This window comes from Schistocerca americana, chromosome 5, assembly GCF_021461395.2.
Source record: "Schistocerca americana isolate TAMUIC-IGC-003095 chromosome 5, iqSchAmer2.1, whole genome shotgun sequence".
NCBI lineage: Eukaryota > Metazoa > Arthropoda > Insecta > Orthoptera > Acrididae > Schistocerca > Schistocerca americana.
This window is the reverse complement of record NC_060123.1, coordinates 674,886,317-674,908,753: the sequence shown is the minus strand read 5'-3', so window position 1 is coordinate 674,908,753 and position 22,437 is coordinate 674,886,317.

The window sequence follows — 22,437 nt, the reverse complement described above, 5'->3', positions numbered from 1 at the left end:
GTTAAGTCTCATAGTGTTCAGAGCCATTTGAACCATTTGAACTATCATATATGCCCAGCTTCACACATATATTACATGACGCTAACTTATTAATCACAAATAAAAGACTCCAGTTTTGCATTATAATTATTTGTTTTAAAGCATTTATTGAGTCTATACTACATTGTCACAGATAACAACCGTGACCCCTGCGGTAGTCCATCATCTCTTCTCGTCGTACGAGTTGACTTCCCGAAACGACAAACGTATTTGTCATTGTCGCCTTGAGTTGTGATTTACTTATTGCTACTACGGCCTAAAGTACTTATTGTAATTGAAAACGTTTTTCGATTTAAAGTTAAACTTTGTGGACCTACTGACAGTTCCTGATCTCTGCCCGTCGTAAAAGCCGGGACAAACATTCCAAATGCAAAACACATTTGTAGACAAATGGAAGGGTGTATACAAAATTCTTTCATAAATTCATGATAATTATTACACGACGTTAGGTTCACTTTTAAGGATGATTTCTCTTCATTCCCACATCTAGGCTTACCGTAACCACTATACTTGTTCCAAATACTGTCATTATTTAAAACTATAAAAGTGAGGACGTTTCGCACCGGTCTCCTGGTTTAAGTTATTATACGCTACTGGCTATTAAAATTGCTACACCAAGAAGAAATGCAGATGATAAACGGGTATTCATTGGACAAATATATTATACTAGAACTGACATGTGATTACATTTTCACGCAATTTGGGTGCATAGATCCTGATAAATCAGTACCCAGAACAACCACCTCTGGCCGTAATAACGGCCTTGATAAGACCGGGCATTGAGTCAAACAGAGCTTGGATGGCGTGTACAGGTACAGCTGCCCATGCAACTTCAACACGATACCACAGTTCATCAAGAGTAGTGACTGACGTATTGTGACGAGCCAGCTCCTCGGCCACCATTGACCAGACGTTTTCAATTGGTGAAAGATCTGGAGAATGTGCTGGCCAGGGCATCAGTATAACATTTTCTGTATCGAGAAAGGCCCGTACAGGACCTGCAACATGCAGTCGTGCATTATCCTGCTGAAATGTAGGGTTTCGCAGTGATCGAATGAAGAGTAGAGCCACGGGTCGTAACACATCTGAAATGTAACGTCCACTGTTCAAAGAGCCGTCAATGCGAACAAGAGGTGACCGAGACGTGTAACCAATGGCACCCCATACCATCACGCCGGGTGATACGCCAGTATGGCGATGACGCATACACGTTCACAATGAGCGTTCACCGCGATGTCGCCAAAACACGGATGCGACCATCATGATGCTGTAAACAGAACCTGGATTCATCCGAAAAAATGACGTTTAGCCATTCGTGCACCCAGGTTCGTCGTTGAGTACAACATCACACGCGCTCCTGTCTGTGATGCAGCGTCATGGGTAACCGCAGCCATGGTCTCCGAGCTGATAGTCCATGCTGCTTCAAACGTTGACGAACTGTTCGTGCAGATGGTTGTTGTCTTGCAAATGTCCCCATCAGTTGACTCAGGCATCCAGACGTGGCTGTACGATCCGTTACAGCCATGCGGATAAGGTCCCTGTCATCTCGACTGCCAGTGATACGAGGCGTTCCGTATTACCCTCCTGAACCCACCGATTACATATTCTGCTAACAGTCATTGGATTTCGACCAACGCGAGCAGCAATGTATCGATACGATAAACCGCAATCGCGATAGGCTTTACAATCCGACCTTTATCAAAGTCGGGAACGTGATGGTACGCATTTCTCCTCCTTACTCGAGGCATCACAATAACGTTTTACCAGGCAACGCCGGTCAACTGCTGTTTGTGTATGAGTAATCGGTTGGGAAGTTTCCTTATGTCAGCACGTTGTAGGTGTAACCACCGGCGCCCACCTTGTGTGAATGCTCTGAAAAGCTGATCATTTGCATATCACAGCATCTTCTTCCTGTCGGTTAAATTTCGCGTCTGTAGCACGTCATCTTCGTGGTATAGCAATTTTAATGGCCAGTAGTGTAATATGGTCACTGGTAACAAACTATTTTCCACGTCATCACTCATTACCAAAGTGTCAAGTAACCTTCCATTTCTCTCTATCTTTTGCTAATATTTCTCACATCTGCGTGTCTACTAAAGTAGTATTACACAGTATTTGTTCGCCTACAATTTTATCACTTGCTTGCTCAATTGGAACAAATTTCAAATCCTTCGTAGCTATTATTAATTTAAGTTTCCCATGCTTTGGCCACATGAAACTAAAGTTATTTCCGCTATATGTAAAGATAGTTATGAAAAGATACGACCAACATCCCACCTCCTCCGCAAGCATAATCACAGTTTAGTGAATGTAAATGACGATGTGTAAGCTAGTACGACTAGTGTTATGAAAGATGTGAATGCGAGTCTTGTGGTAGAAAATATGAGTGTGCACCCTTCATCACAACGCCATACCAGACACAATATAGGAGGTGTTAATTAACACGTGGAAAACATCTAGAGAATGAATAGAGGACTTAAAAAGAAAGAAACAGTTGCTTTACACATGTGGTCAATTTTTTATTTTCTTAGTAACAAACACTTTTTGTTGTTACTTGTTGATTCGTTTTGGTCTTCTTGTTTTTCAGACTTAATGTTTATTTTGTTTTCAGATATTGTATTGTGATGGCTAAATGAAGTGCTCAAAATTCCTAACATCAACTGTAACACAGACACCGAAACGCCGCGTCATGGATTGCACTACTCGCTGACATATTCCAGATGTGTGCTGTATGTGCTGAAATACTTCTTTAACACAATGGCGGAGTATTTAAACATTCAAAAAAAGGTCTTGAATACACGGTATCCATTAGATGTCCCAAAAAATAAGAATCCAATGGATTCAGATCAGAAGATCTAGAAGACCTAGATGTGGGTGTCTCATGGTGTATACAGTTATTTGGTAAACGTTGATTTAAAACTGTTGTTGGTTGCAGAGAAAAATGAACTGGCTAGCCATCGAGCGTGAACCACATGTGCTGAATTAAGAGAAGTGGATCTTATTACACCAAAAAATTTCAATGTTCAATTTAAAAATCACTGCATGATGGACGCTCCAGTGTTCCATGGGAAATGAAAAAACCAGTTAATATGTCTCGAATTATACCATCCCCCACATTAATGCTAAACTGTTGTTGATGTCTTTGTTCCAGAACTGCAGAAGGAGTCTCATCCGTCCCATCCGCCCATATATATATATATATATATATATATATATATATATGGAAGTTCGCTCTTTATTTTACACGAAGTTTTCTGTAACCGAAGTCTCGGGAAAAAGCGCTTTTGACTTCAGCAACTCGAGCGCCAGCGAGGAGAACATTCAAGGCAGACCTTTCTGCAGATTTACCTTCGATACAATAGATCTGCACACAGATATAAATAAAACATTTTTTAAGTTGCGCAGAGTCTTCATGAGTTTTTGCACTGAAGTGGCGATAATGACAACACAGCATCATTATCATATATACTATTCCTCAAGTCAACATCCCTTTTTTTTAACATATGATTGCTGTATCGTTAGAAATATTTCTTAACCGGCTTCTGACATTTCATTTGCGGAAAATTTTAACATAAAAGGTACCTTTAACCATCATATAAGCCCTGCTTCACACATATGTTTCATGACGCTAACTTATTGACCACAAATAAAAGACTCTCGTTTCGTATTATCTTATTACAAACATCACTTTATTTGTTTTAAAGAATTTATTAACTGTATACATCATTGTCACAGACAAAAACTGTGACCTCTGCAGTAGTCCACTATCTCTTCTCGTCGTACAAGTTGACTTTTCTAAGTGAATATACTTGCCGAAACGACAAACATATTTGTCATTGTCGCCTTGAGTTGTGATTTACCTATTGCTACTACGGCCTAAAGTACTTACTGTAACTGAAAATGATTGTCGAGTTAAAGTTATAGGTTATGTGGTCCTACTGACAGTACCTGATCTCTGTCCGTCGTAAAAGCCGGGGCAAACATTCCGAATGCAAAACACATATGTGGACACGTAGAAGCTTTTATTATTTCCCTGGTAAAGCTGCCATTATTGTCTTGAAAATGATCAAGTACTAGAGGTTTTAAATCAGGTGTCCTAACGTTGTTTGGTGTTTCAGAACGGATTTCCTTTTCTCGGAAGAGCTTGTCTCCATCAGACGTTCATGTATTCTTTGAAATGATTTTATTGTTCGTTAATTATCTATTAGGAAATCATATAGCGTACAAACGTCTGGCTTCATGTGCATTACAATTTGCAGGTAAGTACATCAGATGTATGTCCGTTATGTGGTGATTATAATACATTTAAACCAAAAATCAACAGTACACAGTGTGGCCCTAACTTTTCACTTTCAGAAACTTCAGCACAAGATTCATAGTGTTAGTAAGGATTTGTATAGCAGTCAGGCGTCTTGCTTTTATTAATCTGGAGAATATTGTAGCCTACCCGTGAACACTTAAAATTAAACAAAGAGAGTACTTTGATACTGTCAGCGAGTTTCGTGTCGTTAGTTGCATGCAGTCGTCTGCTGTGTTATTACTTGTGTTGCACTGGGATGGAAAGTTGCACCCAGCGCTCAAAAGTGTTGAAAACGTAGACAGATTGGCAGTATTAGCAAGCTTTCAATTCAAGGAACGCTTCTTGGGATGCTCTGAAATCCCAACATCTCCAGGAGAAGTTTGAGCCATGACTGTTCACGAGTCATCAGTAAAGCGGCGTATGTGGTACGGTAGCAAGCGATACAGGCCGAGTAAAAGTCAACTCTACAAATCTAGAAAAATAGTTCAGCCGTGAAGAGCTATATCTGCCTCGCCGTCATCAGATTTTTTAAGTGGTGCTTAAGACCTGTTCTCACTAGCTGATGGAGGCAACTTCTGGCCTGTACATGGAACTTTCCAAGAAATTTAAAGTGGTCGCAAGTCGAGGAGATGGTTTATACAACCGGTAGGAGTAAAGTATCTGATTACTTACGAAGTATCATTCTCGGATTTCAAGAAAACCAAGTTTATACGTGGAAACAAGCGCGAGATGATTTTCCTTGGAGTTTTTGGCCGAAAAAAGTGTTCCTGCCGGTCCATATTCTTCTTACCAAATTTAGCACTATTAAGCACTACGTGACTTCTAGCTCTCTCCGAAAATTAAAACAGTGCTTAAAGGGAAACATTTTGACGCCATTCCTGACGTTTAGAGGCCCACGACTGAGCAGCTGTACGCCCTTCCAAAAGACGCCTTCCAGAAATGCTTCCAGTCAAGGATACAACGTTGGAGTAAGTGTACTGCTAGCCAGTGGCAAAACTTTGAAGAAGATTAAATCTAATTTCATGTAAGCTCATTATTTTTTTTCTAAAAAAATTATTCACGGTATTTTTTGATCACATCTCGTACTTTGCCAGTTCCCCCCTCCCCCCCCCCCCCCCTCTCAGTTTCCATTTCGCTGTTAGTTTCTCGGTGTGAGTCAGTGTCAGTACCCCGCGCATTGTGTGACATCGATCTTTCCTCCCTCTTACCGTGGGTTGTACTTCTTGTACTTCCATTTGATATTCACGACAGAATTATTTCACAAGTTATGGGTTCATTCGCGTGTTGGATCACAAACCTGCTAAATGCAACTATGGCGCTATAATATATTCGTTCTATTGGTCTCACAGTTCACCTTCCTTCCTTACGTCTATCGTACAGGCTGTCGATGTTAGTTCTGAGGTGAACTACAGCATTGAACTGCGTATATTATCTCTAGTCCGACACTTCCCAAGCATCTATGACTGCGGAATGCTTCGGCAGATAACTCACGCAGAGCCCAGCAAAGTGACTTTTTATAGTTACAAGACGGATATTTTATAAGTGTCAGTAGTTTTCATGTGTCCACTAAGATCTTTTGGCACAGTTCCTTGTGTGCCGACAACCACTGGAACCGCTTTCACATATTACGCCAGAATATTGAGAGTTCCAAGTCCTCATATTTGGTAAGTCTTACCAATTTTTTCTCGTCGATTCTACTATCACGTGGGATAACAACATCAAAAAGCCACACTTTATTTTATTCACATTTGTAATACCTGGAGTACTATGTTCCAGCATTAGATATCTGAAGCAGGAAGTTCTACAGTAATTTGTTATGTTTGTGTTCAACATTTTCTCCGGCTTATGGTCTCACCGGTTCTTTCCCACAGGCAGATGATAATTTTGGCAAACATTGCAGTGGATTATTTTTGCCGAGCATTTCACCTCTACTTCTAACTAACATGGGAGATCGTTTAGCAAGTGCTCGAGGTGGTGATGATCGTTTCCATAGTATTTTTTTTTTTCCTTCAGGGTCTCCACTTCGGTTCTTCAACTGATCTGTCGATTCTAACTTTGATGACTTTAGTTGTCATAGCTTGCTCCTGTGCTGCAAAAACCGGTCCTTCGCTTCCTTCTTTAGGGTTCCATTGGTCGTCCATAACTAGGTGTTTCGTTCATCTACTTTTCCTTGCGACTTCTCCAAAACCTGCCGATCCGATGCATTATTCCGCTAGTTGTCAGCCAGGTACTGAAGTGCAGCTTTCGGGTATTGATTTTTAGTCTGATGTAATTCGGCAGCTTTCTGTTGTTGATATAATTTTGAGAGACACGACTGTGTTATCAATTAAATCATGTAAAATGTTTTGGGATTTCTTGCAAACGTGACATATTGTATACTGCCTGACAAAAAAAGTGAAGCACCCAGAGGACATAGTTCAATGTCAATGTAACTTAATCTGTGTACGCGCCATCGTTGGGTACGTAAATCATTAGAGTTACAATCCTCTGTGACAGGTAGTGCATTAATGCATTAGTGTTGTTCGTGCTTAGTGTCGCTATCAGACCTGACACGGAGTCTAAGGAGCGTGATCACTCTGAAGCGAATGGAGATTCCGTGCACTCGTGTGAGATAGCGTTATCGTCCCTAACAGGGCATAAAAGTGGCCTCGTTGTGGGACTCCATTTGGTCAGCTGGTCCAACAGTGCAGTGTCCAGATTCACGATGAATTTTGGTGTTACAGTGGTCTAATGTTGGAATGCATGGAAACCTGAGGGCAAGCATACCCGTTATCAAGTTTCCGCTCGACCTCATCCGATCACCACAAGAGAGGATCGCCGTATTGAGCCCCATGGACTGCCCATGAATGGCACTGTCTTCACTATGTTCTGCACTGCGCCAGATGACCATCATTGGCGATTACGGCGGCGACATGGGGAGCACACCCTTTCTTCCAAGGTTTTCAGGGAAGCACTGCGGTGCTACTCCCGGCGTTACTGTGTGGGAACCATCGAGTGTGAGGGTTGGATTGTTTGGGGAAGGAGACCAGACAACGAGGTCATCGGTCTCATCGGATTAGAGAAGGATGGGGAAGGAAGTCGGCCGTGCCCTTTCAGAGGAACCATCCCGGCATTTGCCTGGAGTGATTTAGGGAAATCACGGAAAACCTAAATCAGGATGGCCGGACGCGGGATTGAACCGTCGTCCTCCCGAATGCGAGTCCAGTGTCTAACCACTGCGCCACCTCGCTCGGTCCATCGAGTGTGACTTCAGGTCACGGCTGAGGGAACCCTGACGGCACAACAGTAAGTGACGGACATCCTGCGTCGTCGCATGCGACAGTGTTATGGTGCCACTTTTCAACAGTACAAAGCTCGTCTACACACATGGCACGTTTCCCTATGAGCTGTGCGTGATGTTGAGGTTCCTCATGGCCAGCAACACCCTGATATTCGTCCTCAATAGAACATGTGTAGGACCAGCTCCAACATCAAATCCGTCCCAGTATTACATCAGGATATCAAGGGCCAGTTACAACATTTGTGGGCCATCTCCCTCAGGAGAGGATGCAACGGCTTTACGACATCCATCCCAACCGCATCAGTGCGTGCATCCAGGCCAGAGGGGCTGTAACTTCATACTGATAACTGGGCCCATAGTGCAAATTTGACTCTATTTTGCAGTCACTGGAATTACATCATGTATCTTCTCAAACCGTGAAATTTCGTTTAATTTCCTCTTCTTTCTGAATGTTTCACATTGTTGTAAGGCGGTGTATAAGTACAGACAATGAAACGAAGGATGGCAACAAATAAATTTATTTTCCTAAATGCTTAAGGAAAGTGCTACACTGATTCCTTTGAACCAAAGATTGGCGATAACCAACAGTGGAAAATACGAGTTTGCACCTGTCTCAACGACTGTCGTCATTAAATCATAAAATATCAGTCTTCTTTTAGCAGATTTCATTAGTGATCTTTTTCTGGCAAAGATATTCCGCAGATGATATTTTCCCATGATAGTTCTGGTGATATTTCCATTTAACTTTCAACATCCAGTTGTCGCATTAAATTTCAAACAGAGCAAGTTTCCCCTTCTCCTTTCTAGCTTTGTCCCCGTATGGGTTCTGCACAATGTAATCCACAAGTAGAATTTCAGAAACTTGCCTATCAGTTCCACGTATCTATCTGACACTATCAGAGGCCACCGTTCCGCCTTTCATTTTCAATTTGAGGAATCTCTCTTCGTTTGTAGCAATGTGCTGCAGTAGTCTACTTCGATTTCTTATCTTTGACAAGAATCGTAAGTGACCCGTACATTTTATTCAACAATTTTTTTAACCTTTCTTGGGGCCAGATGTGTCACGTGACAGTGTACGTTAAACCTTATTTTTGTCGTCGGATATGCTACACTGGAGTACTGCTGTACCCCAAATTTAAAAAAAATGTTTTTAAATGTATTACTGTGCGGCTGGTCCCGGCGGAGGTTCGAGTCCTCCCTCGTTCATGGGTCTGTGTACTTGTCCTTAGGATAATTTAGGTTAAGTAGTGTGTAAGCTTAGGGACTGATCACCTTAGCAGTTAAGTCCCACAAGATTTCACACACATTTTAAGTGTATTATTTTTTTCTATTTCGCAGTAATACAATAAACACTTTAATCATACTTCATAAAAAATGAAAAATGTGCAGAGGCAAACATTACGTTACTGATCATATGAAGTACACACTTTTCGTAGATGGTCCAAAGCATTTAAATTTTTCGAAGCACATGTAACCCTAGATTTGTGGTCTCGAGTTCTAGTGCGGAAAATACGTCTGGTATCCTTTGGGCTTCTTCCACCTTTGGCAGATCTAAAATAGGACCAACGGTTAGACGGAGTTCTCTTCTTAAAGTCGGTTTTTTCCAAATTTAGTAACACGTGTCATTTGATCATATCTACTACCGACTGTTTTAGGCAAGAACTTCTATTCCAAAATATTTCTTTATCATCTGCAGTAGTCGCTCTCAACAGCAGTAGATAACTGTATCAACTAACGTTTGATGAGTAGTAGGATAGGCAGACAGGCCAACGACGAGTTTTCCTAACGCAAGAATACTAATGACATAACAGGTTTAAAGTTGCAACACCTCCTTTGGTAGAGATATAAAACTGAATATTTTCGGAGAACTACCGTATTTGGTGCATCCTATTTTTCATGCGTAGTTGACAGCGTAAGAACACTATTTTGTTTTGAGTGAGGCGGTTCGACAACATGGTAAGTTGTCCACTAAAGGAGAACATTGCACAATTTGGCCATCTCTTCTTAGTACTAAGAAATGATGGAGGACCATCTCTCTTTTTTTCAGGGTAAGATCTCTGGAAGGTTCTTTGCTGTTTCTAAGGTTATATCAACTGTCCTTAGTCCAGTTTCCGTTGGTCCATGAGAAGAAGAAATGAAATTTTCTCAATAATACTGAGCCTCCGCTATGTTTTCTAATATAGATCCCGTACCCGCACACACTTCTGAACCGAGAACATAAAATGTTTTCGCATCTCAGCATAAAGTGAAGCACACGGAAGACGTAGTGGGCTATCTACGTAACTTGGCCCACGTACGCATCATCGGTGGGTATGTAAATCATTAGTGGCAACGGGGCCAGATGATCTTGCTGCAGACTTGAGGAAATCAAAACATTGGGATTCGGCTGAATTTTTGACGGTTTACTTAAATCAGATAATTGAGGAGGGAAAGATTCCAGCTGACTAGATATGTAGCACAACAGTTCCAATTTGGAAGCAGAAGGGAAGCCCAGCTGAATGTAACAACTGCCGCCCAATACGCCTTCTGTCACACACCATGAAAGTATTGGAGCGCATCATCGATAAAAGGATCCGACAAATTACCAGTCAATCAATGTGGATTCGTGAAGGGCTGTGGAACGACAAATGCTATCCATGCAGCTCGCCTGCTTATCGAAAAGCACCGTGAGAAGTCAAAACATCTACACTTTGTCTTTCTCGACCTCGAAAAGGCCTTTGACCACACGAATTAATTTGGCCCGCCCTGCGTGAGCATGGAGTACCTGAAGAGCTCGTCATGTGGGTCAAACTGCTCCACCAGACCCTGAAGAGCCGGATACAGTCAGCTGCCAGACTATGTGACTACTTCTCTATTTCCGTGGGAGTTCATCAGTGATCTGCTCTCTCACCACTCTTGTTTATCACTGTCATGGATACCGTCACAAGAAACCTGCAGAAAACCATTCCCTGAACGTTACTGTAGGCTGATGATGTGGTACTGGCCAGTGAATATAAGAAGCCTGGAATGACCAGCTTGCAGATGTAGGACTACGACTCAATGTATTGAAAACACATCACCTTTCCACAGATTTAAATGACTCTGTAAGCATCAGAATCAATGGTGTTGACCTCACAACAGAAAGGACTTTTATGTACCTGCCGATGGAAATCTCAGTGAAGAAATAACCAACCACCTTAGCAGCGCATAGATCAAAAGGCGTCCCGTTAATGGAGTACTATGCGACAAGAAAATTCCAAACAGGCTCAAATAAAAGTACACCGATCGGTAATCCGTCCAGTTGCACTGTATGGGGCTGAATGCTGACCTTCAACAAAGGAAGTAAAGCAAAGAATTGCTGCTATGGAGACGAAAATGCTTAGGTGGACATCGGGATTAACTTTGTACGAGCATGTCACAAATAATGAAGTTCGCTGGCTATACAGTGTTGCACCAACAGTAAACAAAATGAGAGAAAATCGCCTACGTTGGTACGGGCATGTCCTTAGAGCAGACGAGACAACAGTGGCAGAGACTAGTTTCAACCTAAATGTAAATGGGAAACGGCCAGCAGGACGACCAAGACACCGATGACTTGACACCCTGCATGAATACCTCAAGAGCTCAGGCCTTCACCCTTATCAGGCACAAGATCGCAAGAAGTGGCGACAACGAATCAAAACAGCAGACCCCTGCCAGCACGCGGAAAAAACGCCAAGGAAGAAGAAGAAGAAGAAGTTGCAGTTCTCTACGACAGGTAGTGCATCAGTTCGTGTTCTTCGTGTTTAGTGTCGTTACCAGGCCTGCTAGGGTGTGTCAGGGCCTGATCAACATCAGATGTTGAGTGATCACTGAAGGACATTGATATGACGCGTACACATCTGCGGCATCATTATCAGCACATGAGAGAGCTTAAAAAGTGCCTCATTGTGTGTCTCAATTTGGCCGAATGGAAGCAGCCTTCACAAAAAAAAAGTGTGTGAAATGTTATGCCCGAGGGAGGACTCGAACTTCCGCCGGGACCAGCCGCACAGTCCATGACTGCAGTGCCATAGACCGCTCGGCTAATCCCGCGCGGCGCAGCCTTTACACCCAACTAATTGTTCGTCTACAGAGATTTATTCTAGAGGTACGCACAGTTGTTTCATTTTGTGTACGGAGCGCTCAAGTAATTCCCGAGACGGGACCAATTGTCAGTCAGTGTCTCTGCACTCCACTGTCCGTCATCAAATCTGAGATAATTCACTAAAAATCTGAAACGTACTTCGGGTATGTAGCGCGAAATACTCCACTGTTTGGGCCAAAAAATGTTTTTTTAAAGACATCTCCCATTTTAATGACTCCAGCACAGTACAATAATACTATAAGAGGTTCGGTTTCAATATCATCCGTTTTATCGGTGTATGAAGCCTTACTGTCATTAGGATCAGCCTTAATTTAATATTTTTCGTCCGTATTTCTGTTGTATTTGGATCTCTTAGCTTAAATTTCTTTTTTAACGTTCACTGTAAACAAAATACTCTACTTGTCTTGCTTCGTTTTTGTTTCCTGGTAATCGTACTACAAGATTTCATTGAGGAATGCAAAAAAGAACACCTGTTTCGCCATTCCACTTAAATTTATTTTTCCCACCCAGTTCATTCGGAGCGTTTACGATTCGACGTATCAGAACTTTGAAAACTCTGTGACTGATTGTCTTTATCAGAATCATAAACTGGTACAACGAGACGTCGAATTTGATCTTCAAGAGCATCTGACTGTTCTTCGCTTTCAGATTCATCTTTGGATTTAAAATCTGGAACGACACAGTCCTCTTCATCGACTTCATCGATTTGCGAATACGCGATTTCGAAATCTGAACTCAAGTGCATACGACGTATTTCGCTAATATCCTCCTCCTTGGTAAGGTCGACACTCTGTTTTCGAGATGTAATTTTGTATCACATAAAAAATCTGTTTACCGGAAATTTCCAATTATCCTCTGCAAGAGTTTCATAACATTTGAAATTACGTGCTCCAGGGACGTATTAAGCCTCAACTTCTTCTGTGATAGTGAAAACAGGCCGAAGTAATGAATTCAAATCTGTACCAAAGCCTGGATTTGAAACCGGGTCTTCCGTTCACTATGCAGGTGCACTAAGCACTGCGCTACGCTGGCGCGAATTGCTCTAGATGTCTCAGTTCTGCGTTGGGAGCAGGAAGAAGTTAAAAAGGGGGAAATCAAGATGGCCTGAGGCATGAATTGGAGTTTGTATTAAGGAGGGAGATGCACTAGGCTAATCCGTGCAGGTCTTTTAGCCGCAGTGCCAGGGTGTTGCTGCAGTTAGGGCACGTTCATTAATTACGTGAGTTCAAAATGAGAGGGAAGCGGTCTGGCAAAATCTCACCAAATTCAATTCTGAGGGGGGTGGGGGGTGGAGGGGGCAATGAAAATACACATCCGCTTTGTTATTCAGAGAACATACGTTACAGTAATGTAAAACATTTTATATTACATAATAAATCCCGAGCATATACAATATTAAAGTGCCCATTATTCTTCATGGCCTCTCTGAACTGAAAGCTTTACACGTGTGCATGTCAGGGATTCCCTGATTTGAAAGAAATGCGGCGCAAGAGTTCTCTACCGCGCCGGTCGAAATCGCTGCAACGCGTAAAAAGTCGATGTCATTGCGTTCTACGTAAACTTGTATCAAAACTTTTACAATTCATATGTTAAGCGGCATGCTGGCAAGTGAAAATACACGTTCAAACAAGAAGTTAATTGTCTATAGAATGAATCTAAGCTGACGTTCACCGACAAGAGTTCTCTTAATGATCCCATAAATTAAGAGACTGAGAAGCTACAAATCATACAGTTCGCAGAAAGGTGCAAACCATGTTGTCTTTCGTCTGCAATGTACGAGTAAGTGAAGGTTCAATGACATTTAATATGTATATCAATAAAAGGTCAATTTTTTAGGGATCCATAAAACAGGCTAATACTGTTTTGGTGGAGCCTGTTTATCCATAGTTATCTGTCTGTCCGTCCGTTCTGAACACTAAAATATTGTTTTTAATCACTTCTTTCTATTCTGTCAAGGAGCTCCTGGAACAACTGAAAAATTAAGCAAATTCCAGTGTTACATTGTTGATTTTCTTTATTTAAACTTACGACTTGCCCCCTGAATATGTTTCTTATATTTCATTTTATCTGTTTCTACTATCGTGTTATAATTTCATGTATTGACTCGTTCCATGACCATGGAAACTTCTCCTTAATTTGGTCCCACTGAACAATAAATAAATAAAAAAATTAAAAAAATCATTTTTACGTAGTAACGCGGTACATCTCACATGATGGACAGGGATGGGGGGAAGGGGGGGGGGGTCCCACTACATCTCACCAGATATCACCAAGGGGGCAGGGGAGATTCAAATTTTAAAGAAAACCCCTTACGTAATTAATGGATGTCTCCTTACGGCATCTGCCTAGTAAATCCCGGCCTTGGCACAAATTTTAATTCACTGATTCAGCCTACAGTAATTGCTTTAGAACAATATGTAATTTAATCTTTGTAAGTAACATAATCGTAAATTCAGTGTTTAAAAGTAGCGTAATAGTATTTGATATCATACTTTACACGTATGAAGAATCATAGTCCAAAAATTTTTTTATGCCGATTGTGCAGCACTGATATGGGGAGGTCGCCAATCGGGACAAGCCGATTTCGCCCAAATTGCGTGCGTAGAGGGAGGTGGGTCTCCACGTCACGTTGTAACAATAACAACTGTACATATAATAATTTTTCTTCTGACTTTCGATGAATTAATGTAAGCAATGTTTTGATTTCATTTCTTTTTCTTTTCCTGTCATTATATTAAAGAAAATGTAAGCAACTTTCGATGTGAATATTAATATTTATGTCAAATTTCAAGAAATGCTATAATAGAATTGAAGTGTAACACATGTTGAATCTATTGTAACATGTTTAAAATTGTAATTGTGCGCCTGGTCCATACGTAGGCAATGTATTAGGATATGTGGAATGTGAAACCTTTGGTGAATACCCTATCTGTAGGAGAGCGGTAAAGGGTGGATGGCAGGCGAGCGCGGGAAAATGCACACGGGCGCGGCACGGCATAACGGGCTCAGCAAGACAGTCGGAGTTGGGCATCGGTCTAAGGAACACGTTCCGGATCGAGGAGGCTATCCTGGAAAAAGTGGTTTCATTGAGCCTCGGATGTGCCGTTTCCGACGACTACACAGCATGGCTATCTTCTACAGGCACTAAATTGAAAAGGATTGCGACGCTAAGAAGAAGCAAAGTGCCGATACACCAAGAGCCATAGCTGTGATTGTATGTGTGCTGTGCGCCTCGCCATCTCGCCGCCCCCCAACCGCCGCATCGACACGAACAGGTTGAATCTTTAGAATTGTATTCGTGTGGACCAGTGTTAATTTTGTTCCTGACTGTTCAATAACAACTTAACTTTTACCAGAATTGTCCTATCAATTAATTATCCTTATCACTAACCTAGACAGGGTCCTTTCCACATGTTGTGCAATCCGAGTGCCCTGAAATGAAGATTTAAAGTTTATGTTAATAAGAATTTCCTGCAGATCTTTTTATGCTAGAATGAATTTTAAGGAGCTTTATTGTTAATGAAAATATAAGCAAAGAACAAAGGTCTGACAAAGTTGGAAGTTAATTTTGGAACTGGTTTAGTAACGAAGCTTAATTAATTTGAGACAAAAATAATGGTAGTTAAATGAGGAAGTAATAAGACAAAAAGAGTAGTAACTCATATTTTGTAAATCTTGAGTGATTAATGTTTCCAATAGATAATAGTTGCAACACAGTGACCATAACAGTTTCAGGGACCCCCCCCCCCCCCTCTCCACTCTTTTCTTTTCTATTCATTTAAATTCTGGAGTGTACTGAACTGATTTGACCTGCAAAGTTAAAGTCAATATAAAACCTAAATTTATCAGTGTTTTACCCTTATTAAAATTGACATTGTTTGTGTGTTTCAAAAGCGCTATTTCTAGGGTAACCTATGCCCGATTTCAGTCAGATCAATAGACAAAACGCAGTTTGTAGTAATCATTATAGTGTGATGTTGTGTATTTATAGCTTGCCCAAATTAGTACAGAAAGGGAAAATATTAGTTAAGTAGATTTTTCTGGTTCAAAAATTTACCATATAATGCAGTATTACTATGTGTTGTTATGCTTGTACGTACATCCACTTGTACAAGGAAAAAACTCACTTAATGCCAAATTAGGCTGGCGACCGTATTATTAACAATTGGTAGCATCTGGTGTGTATGTTTCTTGCCCGTCCTAACGTGTAGTTGCACTTTAGACTTGCTTGACGTATCATTGTTGTTACTGAGTGGGTGTAAGTCTGATTTTGCCTCCATTCAGGTACACGCGGTCAACATATTTACTAAAATCCTTTCTTATAAGGTGAAGCCCGTCAACTTATCATAGTACAGGCTTTAAAGAGTTAACGTACGCCCGAGTGGAGACGTTACAAGTGGCTTCCCGGTGACAGGACATCCAGTTGTTGTCGGTCACAAATTAAAGTGAATACCGAACAGTGGATGTTCAGTGGCTCGAATTGCAATAATAGTCAGTAAAGTAAATAGCAGTGAACGTCGAGTACAGTGGAGAGGTGTAGCATTCAGTATGCACAGGAACGTAGACACGGTAGATGTGCCGAGCGTAATGGAAAATGCGGCTGGCAGTAGCATTAGTTTACGCGGCCAGATAACAGATGGCGTTAGCGGAAGACAATTGGCGTGCATATAATATCATGAACACGTTAACGAACAGATTGAAATGTCGAGATCGTCTCGAACACAGCAAGGGATAAAACAGGAAGTAGAGGGTGGCTTTGTAGATGATAGTGGGTATGTGAATGAATCCACTGACATGTTTGATTCACCACAGATAAAGAAAGAATCGAAAGAAACTTCTGAAGTAGGATCAGGATACACCGATTCAGTAGAACAAAACAGTGTGAAAATTTTAAGCATGAACGATTTATTTGAACAATTAACCAAACAAATTTCAGGGCAGAATAATCAGCTTAAAACACACGTTGACGAGCAGCTTAAAACACAGAGCGATCAGCTTAAAACACAGAATGATCAGCTTAAAGCACAGGTCGAAGAGCAAGGAATTAAAATTAGTAAACAAATAGAACAGGTAGAACAAAAAGTGGGTAATTTAAGTTCTGTGGTAAATACTATGAAATTTGAAATTGACACCATTAACAAAAATATGGATACTATGCAGGGGGAAATTGACAAAATTAACAGTAGGTTTGATGTTGAAATTCTCAACATCCAAGAGAAAGTAGAGCCTCTGGTTGAAACAAAAGCAGACGAAAAAGTTTTTGGTCTTAAAACTGAAATCGTAAACGAATGTCAACACGGAATCTCACAGTTGAAAAGGGCAGTTTCAGACACTGAAAGAGAATTAGGTGAGAAAGTTACCGGATGTGTACAAAAATGTGAACAAAATACTTCGAAAATTCAAGGCAAAATTTTCGATCTTGAGAGTAAAATTAAAGATAGACCTGGTGTTGTCTGTAATGGCACACCAATTACGAAACTATTAGAAGGTGAGGAACGCTTCGATCCCGCCAAGAAACATAACGGATGGCATCCGTTAGATTTCATCAGAAATTGCGAGAGGATATTTCCTGAACACTTGTCTGATCAGGAAAAGATAAACGTAGTAATTAGCGCCTTAGCAGGTGACGCTAAGCGCTGGGGAATTAATTTGAATACCGAACAAATGGCGTTCGAAGAATTCAGGCAAAGGTTTACGGAAGAATATTGGTCCGAACAAAAACAGGATCATTTATGGCGCGAGTTTATCATGGCCAAACATCATGATAACAGGGGCAGGAATTCTTTGAAAGAATTCTGCGAATATTGGTACCGGAAATTGACACATTTAAGAGGTCGAAGATCAGATTCAGAAATTATTTGGGAGCTATATAAAAAGCTTCCAGAAGATTCAAAGAGATACGTGGGAAGCAATCATCGTAGCTTCCAAGAATTTCTCGAAAGGGTCGAAGACGAAGACCATTGGCGCGAAAGTCGTGCCAATTATCAAAATTTTGGTAATCGAAATAACCGTAATAATGACGAAAGAAATGACGGCGAAGGGTTTCGCGTCAATATGATACAGAGAGGTAGAGGTAGAGGCCGAGGAAGAGGAAGTTATTCAGGTCGCGGTAGAGGATACACCGCGCAAAATAACAACGACGCGGGAAACTGATTTCCGTGAACGTTGCGGGCCAAACGGAAGCGGACAATATATACCAGCCCCGATTTAAGAAAAGTCACCGAACTGATAGTAATGTTATGAGACAGGTTAGAGACAGGCGTGGAACGACGCAACGTGTTGTTGCGAAACAAGCGTCAGGTGCGAGCCAGAATGAGTCATCTCCGCTGCGCAGAGCGCTACTTGTTAACAGGCGAGTGGAGCATCAGAGGGCAACGGCCCAGCCTAGCAGAACAGCTGTTCAGAGAGAAGCCGCTAGCAATGCGGCAGCATTAGATACGAACATAGTCGTAAGAGGAAGTAATAAGACAAAAAGAGTAGTAACTCATATTTTGTAAATCTTGAGTGATTAATGTTTCCAATAGTTAATAGTTGCAAAACAGTGATCATAACAGTTTCAGGGTCCCCCCCCCCCTTCCACTCTTTTCTTTTCTATTCATTTAAATTCTGGAGTGTACTGAACTGATTTGACCTGCAAAGTTAAAGTCAATATAAAACCTAAATTTATCAGTGTTTTACCCTTATTAAAATTGACATTGTTTGTGTGTTTCAAAAGTGCTATTTCTAGGGTAACCTATGCCTGATTTCAGTCAGATCAATAGACAAAACGCAGTTTGTAGTAATCATTATAGTGTGATGTTGTGTATTTATAGCTTGCGCAAATTAGTACAGAAAGGGAAAATATTAGTTCAGTAGATTTTTCTGGTTCAAAAATTTACCATATAATGCAGTATTACTACGTGTTGTTATGCTTGTACGTACATCCACTTGTACAAGGAAAAAACTCACTTAATGCCAAATTAGGCTGGCGACCGTATTATTAACAATTGGTAGCATCTGCTGTGTATGTTTCTTGCCTGTCCTAACGTGTAGTTGCACTTTAGACTTGCTTGACGTATCATTGTTGTTACTGAGTGGGTGTAAGTCTGATTTTGCCTCCATTCAGGTACACGCGGTCAACATATTTACTAAAATCCTTTCTTATAAGGTGAAGCCCGTCAACTTATCATAGTACAGGCTTTAAAGAGTTAACGTACGCCCGAGCGGAGACGTTACAACGTGCCTTAAATATTTTTCCTGAGTGGGCCTTAGGAAAGGAGAAAATGCTCTCGAAAGTTTTTCCGATACCACTATATACCTTATTCAGCGCTCTGTTTGTCGTTAACGGCGTAGCGTAATGGTCAAGCGCATTGCTTACGAAACAGGCGACCTGAGTCAGTCTGCTTTAGGCGGTGGCGTGGCACGGACCTGTTGTTCCGACCGCGGGCGCGCTTGGACGTGGAAGTGTTTACACCGCCAGCACTTGCGAGTGTGGTCTTACTAGATCGCCATGGCACACGGTTTTAGAAAGATTGCCCTTCAGTTTACGTTTGACAACGAATATGCCAGACCCAAAGCTTTCGAAATAGAGCGTTTTTTGAGGGAAGACGTTCGTTTACCATCTACAGACCTAAGTGGAATACACCTGTCCACTGTAAGCAGTACAATGTACGTCAAAATGACCGATGAAACTGCGTGTGAAAGAACTCTTGCCGCTGCTCAAAGAGAATTTAAATTTCGACACTCTGATGGCCATATCAGCGATGTAACAGTAGCCCCTTCAGGCTTGGGTGTGAGAGTCATTTGGATCTTTGAATTGCCGTTTGGGGTACCAGAATCGATGGTTGCTGAATCGCTGCGACCATATTCATCGGTACTCAGTCATACGCCTGAACGCTGGGCAAGTTTTGGCACCTATCCCGTGCTAAACAGCGTCCGACAGGTGCGGATCGTCCTTAACAATTTTTTTTTTCCTTTATTGAATTTCAATTCCCCGCGAAGGCGGCGGGCTGGCAGCAGCTTAGTATGCCGCTCTTCAGCCTGCAGACTTTGTTAGAAAGATGAAGATAATAAATAATAAAAACAGGCGATAAAATCGGAGACTTAAAGAGTAACATGGCGAAAAGAAATCGTGGAACTTAAAACAAAGAGCAGAGGGATGATGACGCTAAGAAAATTCCTACAAAACAGACAGGTAAAACAATAGACAGACAATTAAAAAAACACGGGGACAATCTGGTTTCTGTTCGCAAAAGACATAAAATTCACACCCAGCGACAGCATGGTTTCTGTTCGCAACACGAGAAAGACGAACAACACTGAACAGTCACTGTAACACTGCACTAAAAAGTTGGCAAATGTGAGTCCTTAACAAACATATCCCTTCTTATTTATACATTGGAGGATGTCGAGCTATTGTGATTTACGATGGCCAGCCACGCTCATGTTATGGCTGTGGTGGAGAAGGACATATCCCCTCGGAGTGCATATAACGCAGGATCATGCAACTGCCATCATGCAACTGCCACATGGAGAAGCGTCACAGCGAGAAGTTCCCATGCAACTGCCGATGACGCACGTGTCGGTGGCCCGCCGGGAGGTGTTGCCAAGTTCGGAGCGTGACAAGGACGTGTTGATGCAAGAGCAGACCGACTTGAGGACCATGGAGGTGACACAGAGAATGCCCCTAGACCCACGTCACGTCAGATGAGGTGAGGCGTAGCGACTTCGCATCGCTCCTGTCACTTGTTAGGACGATATCGTTACAGGCATGAGTCATCGACAGATGTCACCAGCTGACATGGACCTGAGTTACAGAGCTGCACGTAGTTGTACTAGTAGGCGGCAGAGGTCAGCAGCTGACGGACGGTGCTAGCAGTCGTAGTCAAAACAATGTTGTAAAGTTATGTTTGACTAATATTTAACGTATTTGCATAATTATAATTGTTTTATATGTGTAGTAATTAGCAAAGTGAGTGTAACACAAATTAATCGTTAATTTCGGAAGGAGTAGTTTTATATTTGATACTTTTCTAAATTTATTTATTTAGCAATTGCCATAGAAAGAAATGTTTTACTATCATTGTTCATAGTAAATCGCGGGTCATAGTAAATCGCGGGTTAGCGCGGGATAATACTGCAACCTGATTTGCTGTTTGTGATGTCAGCCAATCAGAAAAATGCAGGCTCGCGCCAATCTATGCTGGGAACAAAGCCTTTGTGTGATCTAGGTCAGTCGGGGCTGAGGGTTCGAACTAGTAACATCTCATTGAAAGTAGCTCCGACGAAAGTACTGTAAAATCGCGGAAAACTGCTAATTACGAGTTCGCGAAGTAGTACAAAGTGTATTTAAGTGAACGGTATAGTGGAAGTCGTGTGGAATTTCGGACGGAATATCAAAATTATTGCTTTTGACTGTTAGTTAAAACCGCGTGGCGTGTTGTGCGATCTAAGACTGGAACAGGTATTACGTGTAGGTCAGAGTGCACAACATTTGAGCGAGCATTTTCATAACTAACCGATCCAGTGAACTCTATTAACTTCGGTAACGGGTGTAAATACCATAAACTGGCTACGTGTGTGATTGTAGATTGCGAGTGAAGTTTACATTGTGTTTCACTTAGAACGGACTTGGCAGTATTAACTGTGATCTTTATCGTAAAAATACACCTGAAAATTTACATTGCCAAGTTAAAACTTTTATTTCAGTAGCGAGCCACATCCCGTTTACCGGACAATTCTATGTATGTTGCGACCTGCAGTAGACAGTAGTGGTCTAGTATTTTCTACTACAGCTTTTAGCTAGACAAATGAGCATTGCTGCACACTGGCAGGGCGGTAAAAAGAAACGTGCCGCGCCGCAGAGGGAGGAACCTTCCGCACACTCGCATGTAGCGCGCGGCGTGAAAATAGAGGTCGAGACAGTGGCGCCAGCAACGGACCAACGAACGATCGACGAACACAGTGAGGCAGCAGAGGGCAGGGCACGCAAACAGCGATCGCCGAAGCGTCGCAAAAAGCGTCCCCATAGTTCGGGTGACACTTCCCCCCCTAGCCTAGGGAACACGGAAGTTATTCTAGACGAAGAACTGTCTGACACGGAACACGTGCCTTTAGAGGACGCTGACAGGGATTCCTTCAGATGGTGACCGTATGTCCTGCCTTTCAGTCAGTCCCTCTTCATTGACGCCGACTGACCCAGCACTGCCGACGTAGGAGTCGGGGACACCAGTGTCCCGACAGCCACATCGAAATACGTCAGAGGACATTTCTGGGATTGATGCGCACTGGGACTGGGCGGAACCAGTCGAAGAGATACAGGAATTGGCATCCCCAATGGATGACAACTCACTTACAGGATGCACACCACAGAATGAAAACAACGGAGGACAACCCGTTGGCGTGCACCCCTTTGAGCACGAATAGTGGACTAAAGCCCTTGGAGTTCACAATGACAGGACACGAGCATCACAATGACAACGGACCAAGCGTATAATGTGGTCACAGAGAACATTAGCACTGCACGTTCGCTTGCAAAGATGCAACTTTCCCGGGACATGATTTACGACACAGAAGTGGATATTCTGCTGGTGCAAGAAACCTGCAATGCTGCTTTTCCCGACGTGCTTGGTTACGACACTTATCTAGCGCCGACTCCAGATGGAGCACATGGCACAGCGATATTAGTCCGCGAAGGGATTCCGATGTGTGACCTCGATTATCTTCCTTCGGCTC